This window comes from Solanum pennellii, chromosome 2 (assembly GCF_001406875.1).
Source record: "Solanum pennellii chromosome 2, SPENNV200".
Lineage (NCBI taxonomy): Eukaryota > Viridiplantae > Streptophyta > Magnoliopsida > Solanales > Solanaceae > Solanum > Solanum pennellii.
Window position 1 is genome coordinate 5,258,785 of NC_028638.1, and position 18,204 is coordinate 5,276,988.

Genomic DNA, 18,204 nt, shown 5'->3' on the forward strand with positions numbered 1-18,204 from the left:
TGTATATTATCGAAGGGCTTCGTGGGAATGACCCGCTCGATGTCATCTCACAGTGTGTGCTTTCCAAGGGCGATGATGTCATGCCACGCCCAACATTTTCTGTCCGTGTATATAGTCCAAGGGCTATGATGGCATGCCACGCCTGACATTGTGTGAACGTGTGTGCTGTCCAAGTGCTTTGATGGCATGCCATGCCCGACGTCGTTTGATCGTGTGTGTTGTTCAAGGGCTACGCAGGCATCTTAGCTTGACGTTATCCCACCGTGTCTGTTGTCCAAGGGCTACGTGGGCATGATACGCCCGATGTCGTCCCACCGTGTGTGCAGTATAAGGGTGATGATCGAATGCCACGCCCGACGTTGTCCGACCGTGTGTGTTTTACAAGGGCTATGATTACATGCCATGCCCGACATCGTCAGACCTTTTGTCCAGTCTAAGGGAGATGATGGAATTCCACGCCCGACGTCGTCCTACCGTGTGTGTTGTCCAAAGTCTATGATTACATGCCATGCCCGACATTATTAGACCGTGTATGATGTCAAAGGACTATGATTGCATGCCACGCCCGACGTCGTCTGACCATGTGTGCTTTCCAAGGGCTACGTTGGCATGCAATGACCGACGTCGTCCAACCGTGTGTCCTGTCCAAGGGCTATAATGATATTCCACACCCAATGTGCTGTCTAAGGGCTACGGAGGAATACCACGCCCGCTGTCGTCCAACCCTGTGTTCTTTCAAAAGGCCATGATGACATGCCACACCTGATGTTGTCCGACCATGTGTACTTTTTAAGGGCGATGATGGCATGCCACGCCCGATGTCGTCAGACCGTGTATGTTGTCCAAGGTCCATAATGGTATGCAACGCTCCACGTCGTCCGACTGTGTGTGTTGTCCAATTAATATGATGGCATGTCATGCCTCACGTTGTTCGTCCTTGTGTGAAGGTCAAGGGCGATTATGGCATGCCATTCCTGACGTCGTCCGACTATGTGTTTAGTCTAAGGGCGATGATGGCATTCCACTCCCGAGGTCGTTCGACCGTATGTCCTGTCCAAGGGCCATGATGGTATGCCATGCCCGACGTCATTCGACCGTGTGTGCTGTCAAAGGGCAATGATGGCATGACACGCCCCACTTCATCTCTCCGCTTGTGCAGTCCAAGGGTGATGATTGCATGCCATGCCCGACGTCATTCGACCGTGTGTGCTATCCAAAGGCTATGATGACATTCCATTCCGACATCGTCAGACTGTGTGTGCTGTTAAAATACTATGATGGCATGCCACTCCTGACTTCTTATGACCGTGTGTGTTTTCCAAGGGCTACGCGAGCATGGTACACCCAACGTCGTCCAACCGTGGGTGCTGCCAAAGGGCTATGATGACATGTCACACCTGATGTTATGTTACCGTGTGTGCTGTCCTAGGGCTACGCGGTTATGCCAAGCCCAACTTTGTGTAATGTCCAAGGGAAATGATTGCATGCGCGCCTGACTTTGTTTTACCATGTATGTTTTCAAAGGGCCAAAATGAAAAGCAACGCCCGATAAGGGCTACGTGGGCATGATACGCCCGATGTTGTCTCACTGTGTATGCTGTCCAAGGGCAATGATCTGCAAAACCCAACTACGTCCGACCGTGTGTTCTGTCCAGGGAATATGATGAAATGCCATGCCCAATATCGTCAGACTGTGGGTGAAGTCTAAGAGAGATGATGGCATACCCCGCCCGACGTCGTCTGACCGTGTGTGCTGTCCAAGGTCTATGATTCCATGCCACGTCTAATGTCGTCCGACCGTGTGTGTTGTCAAAGGGCAACAATGGCATGCCACGCCCCACGTCGTCTGACCGTGTGTTCAGTCCAAAGTCTATGAAGCAATGCCACGCCTGACATCGTCCGACCATGTGGGCTGTCCAAAGGCTATGCGGGCATGCCACGCCCGACGTCATCCAACTGTCTGTGTTGTCCAAGGGCTATAATGCATTCCACGCCCGACGTTATCCGACCGTGTGTGTTGTCAAAGGGACATAATGGCATATCACGCGCTACGTTGTCCGACCGTGTGTGCTATCCGGGGACTATTATACCATTCCACGACCAATTTCGTACCATTTTGTGTGCCGTCCACGGGATTTTATGGCATACCAAGCCTGACGTCTTCCAAGCGTGTGTGCTATCCAAGGGATACGCGGGCATGCCATGCCCAACGTCATTCAACCGTGTGTGCTGTCCAAGGGCTATAATGGCATGCCACGCCCGATGTCGTTTGATCGTGTGTAATTTCCATTGGATACACTGGCATGCCAAGCCCGACAGGTTGTGCTGTCCAAGGGAGATGATGTCATGCAACGCCCGACGTCGTTCGACCGTATGTGTTGTCCAAGGGATATAAAGCCCTTCCACGCCTGACTTCGTCTGACCATGTGTGTTGTCCAAGGGATTTGATGGCATTCCACACCCTATGTTGTCCGACAAAGTGTGCAATTTAGGGGAGATAATGGCATTATGTGCACGACATCATCCGATAGTGTGTGCTGTACAAGGGAAATGATGGCTTGCCAGGCTCGACGTCGTCCAACTATGTGTGCTGTCCAAAGGCTATGATGCGATGCCACGCCAGACGTCTTCCGATCGTATGTGCTGTCCAAGGGCTTTGATGGCATGCCACACCCGATGTTGTTCGACCGTGTGTGTTGTCAAGGGCTATGATGCCATGCCACACCAATGTAGTCTTACTGTGTGTGTTATTCAAGGGAATTGTTGGCATGCAATGCCCGCCGTTATCCCACCGTGTATGTTGTCCAAGTGCTAAGTGGGAATGAAACGTCCGACGTCGTCTCACCATGTGTGCTGTCCAAGGGTGATGATGGCATGCCATGTCCGGCGTCGTCCGTCCGTGTCTGCAATCCTAGGGAGATGATGGCATTCCACGTCCGACATCGTCTGACTGTGTGTGCTTTTCAAGTGCTACCCGGGCATGACGCAACAATGTTATTCAACCGTGTGAACTGTTCAACGGCTACATGGGCATGACATGCCCGACATCTTCCCTTTTTGTGTGCTATCCAAGGGTAATGATGGCTTGCATCACCCGACGTCGTCCGACCGAGTGTGCTATCCAAGGGCTATTATTACCTGCCATGCTCGACATTGTCAGACTGTGTGTGCAGTCCAATGGAGATGATGGCATACCACTATCGACGTCATCCGACCATGTGTGCTGTCCAAGGGCTATGATACCATGCCACGCACGACATCGTTTGACGGTTAGTGCTGTCCAAGGGCTTTGATGGCATGCCACGCTTGACATCGTCCGTCTGTGTGTGCTCTCCAAGGACTACGCCGGCATGACACGCGTGACGTCGTCCCACCGTGTGTGTTGTCCAAGGGACACGTGGGCATGCCACGCCTTACGTCATCCAACTGTGTGTGCTGTCCCAGGGACATGATTGCATGCCACGCCCGACGTCATCCGATAGTGTTTGGTGTACTAGGGCAATGAGGCTTCCCATATCCGACGTCGTCCAACCGTGTGTGCAATCCAAGGTCTTTGATGGCATTCCCAACGTCATCTGACTGTGTGTGCTATCCAAGGGATACGAGGGCATGACACGCCTAATGTCGACCCACCATGTGTGTTGTCCATGTGCTACGTTGGATTGACACGCCCGACGTCGTCCCATCATATGTGTTGTCAAAGGGAGGTGATGACATCCCACGCCCTATGTTATCTGACTGTGTGTGCTGCCAAGGGTTTTGATGGTATGCATTGCCTGACGTCGTCGGACCGTGTGTGCTGCCAATGGAGATGATGGCATGCCACTACCGACATCATCCGACCGTGTGTGCTGTCCAAGGGCTATGATGCCATACCATACCCTACGTCGTTCTACAGTGTGTGTTGTCTAATGTCTTTGATGTCATGCCACGCCTGACATCATCCGACCGTATGTGCTGTCCAAGGCTACGCGGGCATCCCATGCTTGACGTCGTCCAACCAATTGTGCTGTCCAAGGGATATGATTACATGCCACGCCCAACATCCTCGAACCGTGTGTGCAGTCCAAGGGCTAAAAAGGCATGCAACGCCCGACGTCATCCGACCGTGTGTGTTGTTCAAGGGCTATGATGCCATTCCACACCCAATGTAGTTCGATCGTATTTGCTGTCCAAGGGTTTTGATATCATGCCACGCCTGACGTCGTCCGATGATGTGTGTTGTCTAAGGTCTTTGATGGCATGCTATGCCCGACGTCGTTTGACTGTTAGAGCTATCCAATTTTTTTAATGTCATGCCACGCCCGACATCGTCTCACCGTGTGTGCTCTTCAAGGACTACGTGGGCATGACACACCCTACGTCGTCCCACCGTGTGCGTTTTCCAAGGGCTACGTGGTCAAGCCACGCCTCACGTAATTGAATTGTGTGTGCTGTACCAGAGACATTATGGCATGCCACGCCCGACGTCATCCGATAGTGTTTGGTGTACAAGGGCATTGAGGCTTGCCACACCCGACGTCGTACAACCGTGTGTGCTTTTCGAGGGCTATGATGTCATGCCATACCCGACGTCGCCCGACCGTCTGTGATGTCCAAGGGCTTTAATGGCAAGCCACACACGACATCGTCCAACCGTGAGTGTTGTCCAAGGGCTATGAGGACATGTCATGCCCGACATCGTTATACCATGTGTGCAGTCCAATAGAGATGATGTCATGCAACACCTGACGTCGTCCGACCGTGTGTGTTGTCAAAGGGCCATAATGGCTTGTCACACCTGATGTCGTCCGACTGTTTGTGCGGTCCAAGGTCTATGATGCCATTCCACGCCCGATGTTGTCCGATCGTGTGTGCTGTCCAAGGGCTTTGATGGCATGCAACGCCTGACGTCTTTCGATCGTGTGTGCTGTCCAAGGGAATGATGACATGCCACACCCGACGTTGTCTGACCGGGTGTGCTGTATAAGGGCTACATGGGCATGCCACTACCGACCATTTAGTCTATCAAAGGGTGATGATGGAATGCCACGCCCGACGTCGTTTGACCCTGTGTCGTATCCATGGGCTATGATGCAATGCCACGTCCGACGTCGTCCGACCGTATGTGCAATCCAAGGGAGATAATGTCATGCCATGCCTGACGTCGTTTGAAAGTGTTTGTTGTTAAAGGGCAATGAAGCTTGCCACTCCAGACGTCGTCCGATCGTGTGTGTTGTCCAAGGGCTATGATGCCATGCCACGCCCGACATCGCCCGACCGTCTTTGCTGTCCATGGACTTTGATGGCATGCTACGCCCGATGTCGTCTGACCGTGTGTGCTGTCCAAGGCCTATGATTCCATGCCACGCTCGATGTCGTCCGACCATGTGTGTTATAAAAGGGCAACAATGGCATAACAGGCCTGATGTTATCCCATCGTGTGTGTTTTCCAAGTGCTATGTGGGCATGTAACACTCTACGTCATCCCAGCGTGTGTGCTATCCAAGGGCAATTATGGCATGCCATGCAAAATATCGTCCATCAGTGTGTGCTGTCCAAGGGCGATGATGGCATGCCAAATCGATGTCATCCGACCGTGTGTGCTGTCCAAGTATTATGATGCCATGCCACGCAAAACGTCTTCTAACTGTCTGTGCTGTTCAAGGAATTTGATGGCATACCACTCCCGATGTCGTCTGACCTTGTGTGCTGTTCAAGGGCTACGCAGGCATGACACGCCCAACATCGTTCCACCGTGTGTGTTGTACAAGGGCTACGTGGGCATGATACGCTCGACGTCGTCCCACCGTGTATGCTGTCAAAGGGCGATGATCTTCCATGTACGACGTCATCCGACCATGTTGGCTGTCCAAGGACTATGATTACATGCCATGCCCGACATTGTCAGACCGTGTGTGAAGTCCAAGGGAGATGATGGCATGCCACGCCCGACGTGGTCCGACCCTATGTGCTTTCCAAGGTCTATGATTACATGCCACGTATGACGCTGTCCAATCGTGAGTGTTGTCAAAGGGATAAATCGCATGCCACGCCCCACGTCATCGGACCGTGTGTTTTGTGAAGGGCTATGATGCCAAGCCACGCCCCACATCGTCCGATCTTTTGTGCTGTCCAAGGGCTATAATACCATTCCAAAATCGATCGTGTGTGCTGTCTGAGGTATATGATACCATTGCACGCCCGATCGTGTGTGTTGTCCAAGGGCTTTGGTGGCATGCCACGCCTGACGTCGTTTGACCGTGTGTGCTATATAAGTGCTACGCATGCATGCCACGCCCGAAGTCGTCCAACCGTGTGTGTTGTCCAAGGGCTATGATGACATGCCATGCCCGACGTTGTTTGACCATGTGTGTTCTCCATATGCTACGTTGGCATGCCACGCCCCACCAATTGTGCTCACCAAGGGCGATGATTACATGTCGTGCCAAATGTCGTTCGACCGTGTGTGTTGTCTATGGGCTATGATGCTATGCCATGCCCGACGTCGTCTGACCGTGTGTGCTGTCCAAGGGTTATGATTACATGCAAGGCCCGATGTTGTTTGATCGTTTGTGTTCTCCATGGGCTACGTTGGCATGCCAAGCCCAATGTCATTCGACCGTGTGTGTTGTCCAACGGCTATGATTCCATGCCACTCACGACGTCGTCTTACCATGTGTTCTTTTCAAGGGCTTTGATGGCATGCCACACCCTATGTCGTCCGACCGTGTGTGCAATTGAAGGGAGATAATGGCATGCCACACCCGACATCATCCGACAGTGTGTGCTGTACAGGAAAGAATGGCTTGCCACGCGTGATGTTGTCCGATTGTGTGTGCTATCCAAGGGCTATGATGCCATGCCACGCCAGACTTCTTCCGACAATGTGAGCTATCCAAGGGCTTTGATGGCATGCCACGTCCGACGTAGTCCGATCGTCTGCGCTGTCTAAGGGCTATGATGCCATGCCAAGCCCGACGTCGTTTGACCGTTAGTGTTGTCCAAGGTCTTTGATGGCATGCCATGCCCGACGTCGTCCAACTGTGTGTGCTATCCAAGGGCTATGATGACATGCTGCACTCGACGTCGTTTGATCGTGTGTGTTGGCAAGGGCTACGTGGGCATGCAATGCCCGACCATGTGTGCTATCCAAGGGCAATGATTGCATGTCACGCCCGACGTTGTCCAACCGTGTGTGTCGTCAAAGGGCCATAATGGCATGCCACGCTCGACGTCGTCCGACCGGGTGTGCTATCCATGGGCAATGATGTCATGCCAAACCTACATTGCCGTCCGGTGTGCAATCCAAAATACATGATGGCATGACACACACGACGTCCTTCGACAGTGTGTGCTGTATAAGGGCAATGATGGCTTGCCACGCCTGGTGTTGTCTAGTCGTGTATGCTATCCATGGGCTCTGATTCCATGCCTTGCCTAACGTCTTCCGAGCGTGTGTGTTGTCCAAGGGATTTGATGGCATGCCAAGCTTCATGTCGTCTGATAGTGTGTGAAGGTTAAGGTTTACGATGCCATGCCACGCCTGACGTTGTCCGAACGTGTGTGTTGTACAAAGGCTTTAATTGCATGCCACACCCGACGTTCTTCGACTGTGTGTGTGCTGTCAAAGGGCTACGCGGGCATGACACGCCCGATGTCGTCCCACCATCTTTGTAGTCGAAGGGCTACATGGGAAACTACGCCCGATGTCATCTCACCGCGTATGCTGTCCAAGGGCGATGATGTCATGCCACGCCCCGACATTGCCGTCCGTGTATATAGTTCGAGGGTTATGTGGGCATGCCACACTCGACGTCGTCCGACCAAGGATGTTGTCCAAGGGCTACGATGTCATGCCATGCCTGACGTTGTCCGACCGTGAGTGCTGTCCAAGGGCTTTAATGGCATGCCATGCCCTATGTCGTTCAACCGTGTGTGTTTTTCAAGCGCTACGCAGGTATTATAGCTCAAAGTCGGCCCACCATGTGTGCTGTCCAAGGGCTACATGGGCATGACACGCCCGACTTCGTCCCACCGTGTGTGCTATCCAAGGGAGATGATCAAATGCCACGCCCGACATCGTCTGACCTTGTGTGCTGTCCAAGGGATATGATTACATACCATGCCCGACATCGTCAAAATGTGTGTCCAGTTAAAGGGAGATGATGGCATTCCACGCCCGACATCGTCCTATCGTGTGTGTTGTCCAAGTGCTATGATTACATGCCATGGTTGACATCGTCAGACTGTGTATGATGTCCAAAAACTGTGATTGCATGCCACGCCCGACATCGTCCGACCTTGTGTGCTGTCCAAGGGCTACGTTTGCATGCAATGACCGACGTCGTCAAAATGTGTGATTTCCAAGGGCTATAATGATATTACACACCCAATGTCATTCGACCATGTGTGTTGTCTAAGGGCTACGCAGGCATGGCACGTTCTCTGTCGTCCAACCCTGTGTTCTTCCCAAAGGCCATGATGACATGCCACGCCTGATGTTGTCCGACCATGTGTGCTTTTAAATGGCGTTGATGGGATGCCATGGCCGATGTCGTCCCACCGTGTATGCTGTCCAAGGGCCATTATGGTATGCAACACTCCACGTCGTCCGACCGTGTGTATTTTACAAGTAATATGATGGCATGTCATGCCCCACATTGTCCGTCCGTGTGTGAAGGTCAAGCGAGATGATGGCATGCCATTCATGACGTCGTCCGACCGTGTGTTTAGTCCAAGGGCGATGATGGCATGCCATGCCCTAGGTCGTCCGACCGTATGTCCTGTCCAAGGGCCATGATGGCATGCCAAGACCGACGTCATCCGATCGTGTGTGCTGTCAAAGGTAAATGATGGTATGCCATGGCCGACTTCATCCATCCCCTTGTGTAGTACAAGGGTGATGAGGTCATTCCATGCCCGACGTCATCCGACCGTGTGTTCTATCCAAAGACTATGATGACATTCCATTTTGACTTCGTCAGACCGTGTGTGATATCCATAGACTTTTATGGCATGCCACTCCTGACTTCTTCCGACCGTGTGTGTTGTCCAAGGGCTATGGGGGCATGCTACGCCCTACTTCGTCCAACCGCGGGTGCTATCCATGGGCTATGATGACATGCCACGGCTGATGTGATGTTACTATGTGTGATATCCTAGGACTATGGGGGCATGCCAAGCCCAACTATGTATAATGTCCAAGGGCGATGATGACATGCCACGCCCGACGTCGTCTGACCGTGTGTGTTGTCGAAGGGCAAAAATGGCAGGCAACGCCCGCTATTGTCAGACCATGTGTGTTATCCAAGGCCAATAATGACATGCCAAGCTCGACATCGTCGATTTGTGTTTTCAATCCAAGGGATATGGTGGCATACCACGCCCGACGTCGTCCAACTGTGTTTGCTTTACAAGGGAAATGAGGCTTGGCACGCCCGACGTGTCCGACCCTGTGCCCTATTCAAGGGCTATGATGCCTAGACAGGCCCGACGTCACCGGACCGTTTTTGGTGTCCAAGGGCTTTGATGTCATGCCACGCCCAGCGTAATCAAACCATGTGTGTTGTCAAAGGGCTTTGATGTAATGCCACATCTGACGGAGTCTGTGTGTATGTGCAGTCTAAAGGCTACGCAGGCATTCCACACTCAAAATTGTCAAACCACGTGTGCTATCCAAGGGTTGTGATGACATGCCACGCCGGAAGTCGTCAAACCGCATGTGCAATCCAATGGAGATGATGGCATGCCACACCCGACGTCGTCCGACCGTGTGTGTTGTTAAATGTCCATAATGGCATGCCATGATCAACGCCGTCTGACCGTGTGTTCTGTCCAAGGGCTATGATGTCATTCCACGCCGGACATCGTCCATTCGTGTGTGATGTCAAAGGGCTTTGATGGCATGCCATGCCCGACATCGTAAAACCGTGTGTGCTGTCCAAGAGCTACACGGGCCTGCCAGCTCGACGTCGTCCAACCGTGTGTGTTGTACAAGGGTTATGATGACATGCCATGTACGACGTCGTCTAACCGTGTGTGCCATGCCTGAGGCAATGACATGCCATGCCAAATGTCGTCTTACTATGTATGCTAACCAAGGGCCATAATGGCATGCGCCGCTCGACGCCGTCCAAATGTGTGTGTTGTCCAACGAACATGATGTCATACTACGCCCCACGTCTTCCGTCCGTGTGTCAAGTTCAAGGGTGATGATGTCATACCATTCTTGAAGTCATCCGATAATGTGTTTAGTGTAAGGGCGATCATGTCTTACAACACTCGAGGTTGTCCGACCATATATGCTGTCCAAAGGCCATGATGGCATGCCACGCCCGACTTCGTTCGATTGTGTGTGCTGTCAAAGGGTGATGATTGCATGCCACACCCTACTTCATCCGTCCATGTGTGCTGTCCAAGCGATATGTGGGCATCCCACGCCCGACGTCGTGTACCGTGTGTTCTATATAAGGGCTATGATTACATACCGCGCTCGACGTCGTTTGACCGTGTGTGTTGCCAAGGGTTATGCGGGCATGCTATTATCGACCATGTGTGTTGTCCAAGGGCGATGATTTCATGTCACGCCCGACGTTGTCCAACCGTGTGTGTTTCCTAAGGGCCATATTCGCATGCCACGCCCGACGTCTTCCGACCATGTGTGCTATTCAAAGGCAATGATGTAATGCAACACCTACATTTCCTTCCGTTGTGCAATCCAAGGGAGATGATTGCATGACACGCACGACATCGTTTGACAGCTTTTGTTGTACAAGGCCAATGATGGCTTGCCATGCCCGACGTCTTCCGACCGTGTGTTCTGTCACTACACCATTTTAAGCCTAAGGCCACACTAAATCTGGACAACACTTGTAAAGTGTTGCCTAAAAGATATTTGGGTACACTTTTGAAGTGTAGCCTTAGTTGTTAGCTTTTGACTACAATAATATTGGCGACACTTGTTAAGTGTTCTCTTTAATGGTATAGACAACACTTTTTAAGCGTTGTGATATCTTGATAAAATTGGCAACACCTATTTACACATGTGACTACACTATTAAAGTGTTCTATTTTTATAAATTTAAAAACAACACTTAACAAGTGTGGCCTTGCAGTTTTTCAAAAATTTTCACTAAAATATTATTTTCCCTCCAACATATATAACTCTCCCTCCAATTTCAAATTTTCCAAAAATAAAAAAGAACTTCTTCAAAATTAAAAACACAATTTTACACTAAAAATTAAACACCCATTGTCACTTTGTCCAAATAGCTACTCTTAGATATGAAACCCTAACTCCTACAACCTTTCTTCTCATTTCCCCCAAACAAATAACCATTGTCTCTCCTCCGTCTGACATGGTGACTATTTTCTATCCTTATTTGCCTTCATTCAAATATCTGGAGAAATTTTTTGAAGAAAACTAACTTTGGTTGTCGGAATATGAATCTATACAAGAGAAGATACAAGATGCGGCAAGCAAGATAGATTTGGTCACTTCGATTATATAGGCCAGTCATCTTCTTGTAATCAGTATCTCCATGTTGTTGGTACTCAAAAATTATAATATGTATGAGTATCTCTTCATTTTTTGCTTTTAAAAATGTTTTATACAAATTTAGGTCTAAGAAGAATTTCAATTTGAGTATATTACACATAGTGTGAACTCGATTTGAATTTAAATTGGTCAGGCTTGCACTTTGCCTTTGGCCAACTTCGTGATTTCATCTGAAAAATGTTCGATTGGTGGGATGCTAGTAATTTTCAGGTTTTATTGTATTTCTATTTCTATAATGTTTGTCCTGCTAATATGCTTGTCTCTGTGTTTGATTCATGGCATTTCTACTGGCCTTTTATGGTTTTTCGATTGTTTTGTATATTGCTTTAAGAGAACTATGTGTATATAAAGTTACTACCACTAGACAGGTGATGTATGAATATTTCTCTATTGTACAATGTAATATATATGGTTAGTAGTAAGTGTTTTGAAACATTTTTTAATGCTCAAATAAACTCCAAAAAAGTTTATGAAGTCAGATCACAAAAGTTTAAAGGTGCCTGAACTTGAGATCATATATTACCTTCGTTTTGCTACTTCTGATGAATATTGCACCCCATGTGTTATTGAGTTTTTGATAAGATTTTCCGCAAGCACATGTAGTACCCGTGTTGATGTAGGTAGGCATGATCCTGTTTAATTTTATACTATGCATCTTTCCTGCATAAGTAACATTAATTGGAAATGTATGTGGTTAATTTTGTTGGAAAACCAGCTGCTTTTGTTTTTAGTATGGGTTATGTTACAAATTCAACTATTCTTCCTTTGTTTATTGGAAAGGTATAGAGTTATATAAAGTTATGTTCTTGTTTTATACTTGGTATAATATTTGTTTTTTTATTACAGTCATTTGCAGGGAGGATAGATCATCACTGATTATCTAAACCACATCTCTATTCAAAATGGTGCTCGAGGTTCTGGATCCACCATTACCGTTTTTCAACATAACAATAAATATTCACGAGATTTCATTTTCATTTGAATGATAATTTTCATTGAGGTGCCCTATGTCATGTCTGTGCTTTAAATTTTCATAATAGCACCATCCACATGGAGAAAGTTTACAGAGAACATATTGCTGAGGGACAATCTAGAACACACAGACCATGGAAGAAGATAATCGTTGTGGTCGAGGGCATGTACAGTATCGAAGGGCTCCTTTGCCATCTCAAGAGATTGTTGTGATATGCAAGAAATACAAGGTAATATAGTGTTTGATGTCTCTTCCTTGAACTTCTTCTTTTGCATGTCAATAATCTTTTGACTTTCTGCCCAGAAGTACAATATACTAAAACAGATTGCAGTTAACATTCTTGATGAAAAACACATATTGATGAAAGAAATCAATACAAAAAGTGATACCTATGTAAAGTTGGACTCTTTTCAGTTATGTATAAATATGTGTCTTTACATTTTCATGTAAGTTTGTTTATTATGCTACATTAGATTTTGTGAGTATGTTGAGGTTTACCCTCATTATTGGACAAAAAAATAAAACATAATTTCCTTCATATGAATTTATTTTAGTCATCCGGTAACTCCAGTACAGGAAAAGTAAAGAAACTGATAATTATCTTGCCACTGGCAGCATTAGGTCTGCTCCTAGTACTATGCTTAGTCATGTACATAAGGAAAAAGAAGAAGAAAAAGAGGTAAACCTCACAAGGCAAAAGAAGAAGATAAAGAGGTAGATTTACCGTTGTTTGATTTTGAAACTATATCTCATGCAACCAATAACTTTTCATTGAACAACAAGCTTGGAGACAGTGGTTTTCGACATGTTTACAAGGTAACTATTTTAACTTAAGATCTTTCGAATCATCAAAAATAACTCCCTAAAAAGGAATTTCTGAACCTTTATAACGAAAACACATGTTTCGGTAAGATTATTGATATGTCATTCTCCTACTTCATGTAAACAACAATGTTAAAATCTAGTTTATTGTTTGTCAATAAAATATTTTGGAGAAACTCATTCAACTAGTGTACTGGATATCTAGGGTATGCCTAAATATGGACCAGGGAACTGATGAGTTCTAGCATGAGGTTATCTTCAATTGCTTAACTCCAGCATTGGAATCTTGTGTAGCTTCTTGGTTGTTGTATCCAAGCAGAAGAAAAATATGTTTGTGTATGAGTACAAGCCAAGTAACAACTTGGATTGATTCATTATTTGTTTGCTCTCACTACGCTGAACTCTCAACATATTTGGTTATCTGTAGTAATAGTTCAGTCAGCTGCAAACAAATTGGTTATCATTAGATGGATTTGATTATCACTTCTCTGAACTATTGATTTTTGCCATGTTTTGCTTTTCCAACGATAATTACATCACCATATTGATGTTGTATCTGTTACTCTTATTTATGCAGGATACTTTCTTATACCCAGCATGAATAGGAACCTCTACTTCTGAATTTAATAAATTTCGGCTGCTTGGAACTTGGGAGTTCTTGCTCTCACAAATAAATGACAGCTACAGTCATCCACTTTCACATCTGAAGGACATTTTAATCAATTTTCGGTGTTGCCCCTGTATGTCAAGCTTCAGATTCTTGAAGAAGTATATTTCATTTGTTGAATCCATGAAGAACATTTTGACACAACTCATTGTTAATATTTTAAACATTGTTAAATACAAACTGATTTGTCACGTGCAGCGCACGGGCAACATCTAGTTTATATTTGAAACAGATTTATGTAAAAAGAAATTATTATTTTTCAAGTAGAAATTGTGGCTGTAGAATTCTTGACATATTTCCACGTTAAAAGTGTGGCTAAAGCTGACATCAATTATGGGGATCATTAATTATAAATTGTAGCATGTACATAAGAAAAGGTTACACTTAAAAGTGTTGTCATAGGAGAGGTACGAAAGGCTACGCTTTTAAAATGTGACTAATAATAAATCAAAGGCCACACTTGGAAGTGTTGTATTCTAAAAATAAAGTGTTGTGAATAATATGCTACAAAGTGTGGCCTTTGTACTTCATCGGCCACGCTTTTAAGCATAGCTACTTTGGCAACACTTGAAAAGTGTAGCCTAAAGTCAATGGTAACGGCTCTTTAGGCCACCCCCCAAAAAGTGTTGCCTAAAATAAAAAAGTGTAGCCTTTTATCAAAGGCCACACTTTATGCTAGTTTAGGCCACACTTTACAAGGGTGGCTAAAAGCGTAAAATGTTGTAGTGTGTCAAACGGCTCTAATGCCACTCCTTACCCAACGTCTTCCGACCATGTGTGTTGTTCAAGTGCAATGATTTCATGCCACACTCGATGTATTCAGACCGTGTGTGCTGTCCAAGGGCTTTGATGGAATGCAACGCCTGACGGCGTCCAACCGTGTGTGCTATCCAAGAGCTTTGATGCCATGCCTTACCCGACGTCATCCGACCGTTTGTGCTGTCCAAGCGCTTTAAAGGCATGCCACGCCCGATGTCGTCCGATCGTGTGTGAAGGTTAAGGGCTACGATGCCATGCCACGCCTGACATTGTCCGACCGTGTGTGCTATCCAATGTCTTTAATGGCATGCCACGCCCGACGTCGTTCGACTCTGTGTGTTGTCCAAGGGTTACGCGGACATGACAAGCCCAATGTCGTCCCACCATGTATATTATCGAAGGGCTTCGTGGGAATGACGCGCTCGATGTCATCTCACAGTGCGTGCTGTCCAAGGGCGATGATGTCATGCCACGCCCAACATTTTCTGTCTGTGTATATAGTCCAAGGGCTATGATGGCATGCCACGCCTGACATTGTGTGAACGTGTGTGATGTCGAAGTGCTTTGATGGCATGCCATGCCCGACGTCGTTTGATCGTGTGTGTTGTTCAAGGGCTACGCAGGCATGTTAGCTCGACGTTATCCCACCGTGTGTGTTTTCCAAGGGCTACGTGGGCATGATACGCCCGACGTCGTCCCACCGTGTGTGCAGTATAAGGGTGATGATCGAATGCCACGCCCGATTATGTCCGACCGTGTGTGTTGTACAAGGGCTATGATTACATGCCATGCCCGACATCGTCAGACCTTTTGTCTAGTCTAAGGGAGATGATGGCATTCCACGCCCGACGTCGTCCTACTGTGTGTGTTGTCCAAGTGCTATGATTACATGCCATGCCCGACATCGTTAGACCGTGTATGATGTCAAAGGACTATGATTGCATGCCACGCCCGACGTCGTCTGACCATGTGTGCTTTCCAAGGGCTACGTTGGCATGCAATGACCGACGTCGTCCAACCGTGTGTCCTGTCCAAGGGCTATAATGATATTCCACACCCAATGTGCTGTCCAAGGGCTACGGAGGAATACCACGCCCGCTGTCGTCCAACCCTGTGTTCTTTCAAAAGGCCATGATGACATGCCACACCTGATGTTGTCCGACCAGGTGTACTTTTTATGGGCGATGATGGCATGCCACGCCCGATGTCGTCAGACCGTGTATGTTGTCCAAGGTCCATAATGGTATGCAACGCTCCACGTCGTCCGACTGTGTGTGTTGTCTAATTAATATGATGGCATGTCATGCCTCACGTTGTTCGTCCGCGTGTGAAGGTCAAGGGCGATGACGGCATGCCATTCCTGACGTCGTCCGACTGTGTGTTTAGTCTAAGGGCGATGATGGCATTCCACTCCCGAGGTCGTTCGACCGTATGTCCTGTCCAAGGGCCATGATGGTATGCCATGCCCGACGTCATTTGACCGTGTGTGCTGTCAAAGGGCAATGATGGCATGACAAGCCCCACTTCATCTCTCCGCTTGTGCAGTCCAAGTGTGATGCCTGCATGCCATGCCCGACGTTATTCGACCGTGTGTGCTATCCAATGTCTATGATGACATTCCATTCCGACATCGTCAGACTTTGTGTGCTGTCTAAATACTATGATGGCATGCCACTCCTGACTTCTTATGACCGTGTGTGATTTCCAAGGGCTACGCGGGCATGGTACGCCCAACGTCGTCCATTCGTGGGTGCTGTCAAAGGGCTATGATGACATGTCACGCCTGATGTTATGTTACCGTGTGTGCTGTCTTAGGGCTACGCGGTCATGCCAAGCCCAACTTTGTGTAATGTCCAAGGGCAATGATTGCATGTGCGCCTGACCCAACTACGTCCGACCGTGTGTTCTGTCCAGGGAATATGATGAAATGCCATGCCCAATATCGTCAGACTGTGGGTGAAGTCTAAGAGAGATGATGGCATACCACGCCCGACGTCGTCTGACCGTGTGTGCTGTCCAAGGTCTATGATTCCATGCCACGTCTAATGTCGTCCGACCGTGTGTGTTATCAAAGGGCAACAATGGCATGCCACACCCCACGTCGTCTGACCGTGTGTTCAGTCCAAGGTCTATGAAGCAATGCCACGCCCGACATCGTCCGACCGTGTGTGCTGTCCAAAGGCTATGCGGGCATGCCACGCCCGACGTCATCCAGCTGTCTGTGTTGTCCAAGGGCTATAATGCATGCCACGCCCGATGTTATCCCACTGTGTGTGTTGTCAAAGGGACATAATGGCATATCACGCGCTACGTTGTCCGATCGTGTGTGCTGTCCGAGGACTACTATACCATTCCACGGCCAATTTCGTACCATTTTGTGTGCCGTCCAAGGGATTTTATGGCATACCACGCCTGACGTCTTCCAAGCGTGTGTGCTATCCAAGGGATACACGGGCATGCCATGCCCGACGTCATTCAACCGTATGTGCTGTCCAAGGGCTATAATGGCATGCCACGCCCGATGTCGTTCGATCGTGTGTAATTTCCATTGGATACACTGGCATGCCAATCCCGATAGGTTGTGCCGTCCAAGGGAGATGATGTCATGCAACGCCCGACGTCGTTCGACCGTATGTGTTGTCCAAGGGATATAATGCCCTTCCAATCCTCACTTTGTCTGACCATGTGTGTTGTCCAAGGGCTTTGATGGCATTCCACACCCTATGTTGTCCGACAAAGTGTGCAATCCAGGGGAGATAATGGCATTATATGACCGACATCATCCGATAGTGTGTGCTGATCAAGGGAAATGATGGCTTCCCACGCTCGACGTCGTCAAACTGTGTGTGCTGTCCAAAGGCTATGATGCCATGCCACGCCAGACGTCTTCCGACCGTGTGTGCTGTCCAAGGGCTTTTATGGCATTCCACGTTCGACGTTGTCCGACCGTGGGTGCAGTCCAAGGGCTATGATAACATGCGACGCCCGACGTCGTTTGACTATTAGTGTTGTCCAAGCGCTTTAATGGCATGCCATGCCCGACGTCGTCCGACCATGTGTGCTCTGCTAGGACTTCGCGGGCATTGCACGCCCGACGTCGTCCGACTGTGTGTGCGGTCCAAGGAATATGATTCCATGCCACGCCCAACGTAATACAACTGTGTGTGCTGTCACACGGTTTGAATAGCATGACACAGCCGACATCATCCCACCGTGTGGAATGTCTATGGGCTACACTGGCATGACGCACACGATGTCATCCAATCGTGTGTAGTGTTCAAGAGCTACGTGGGAATGGCACGCCCGACGTCGTCCCTCCGTAGGTGCTATCCAAGGGCAAGGATGGCTTGCCACGCCCGACGTCGTCCGACCGTGTGTGCTGTCCAAGGGCTATGATTACATGCCATGTCCAACATCGTCTGACCGTGTGTGTAGTCCAACGAA

At 48.3% G+C, this 18,204-nt stretch overlaps 1 pseudogene; it reads left to right on the top strand.

Moving 5' to 3' along the window:
• Nucleotides 1-8,507: 8,507 nt before the first annotated feature.
• On the top strand, nucleotides 8,508-13,704 carry LOC107009735 (annotated as a pseudogene).
• The last annotated feature ends 4,500 nt before the right edge of the window (nucleotides 13,705-18,204 follow it).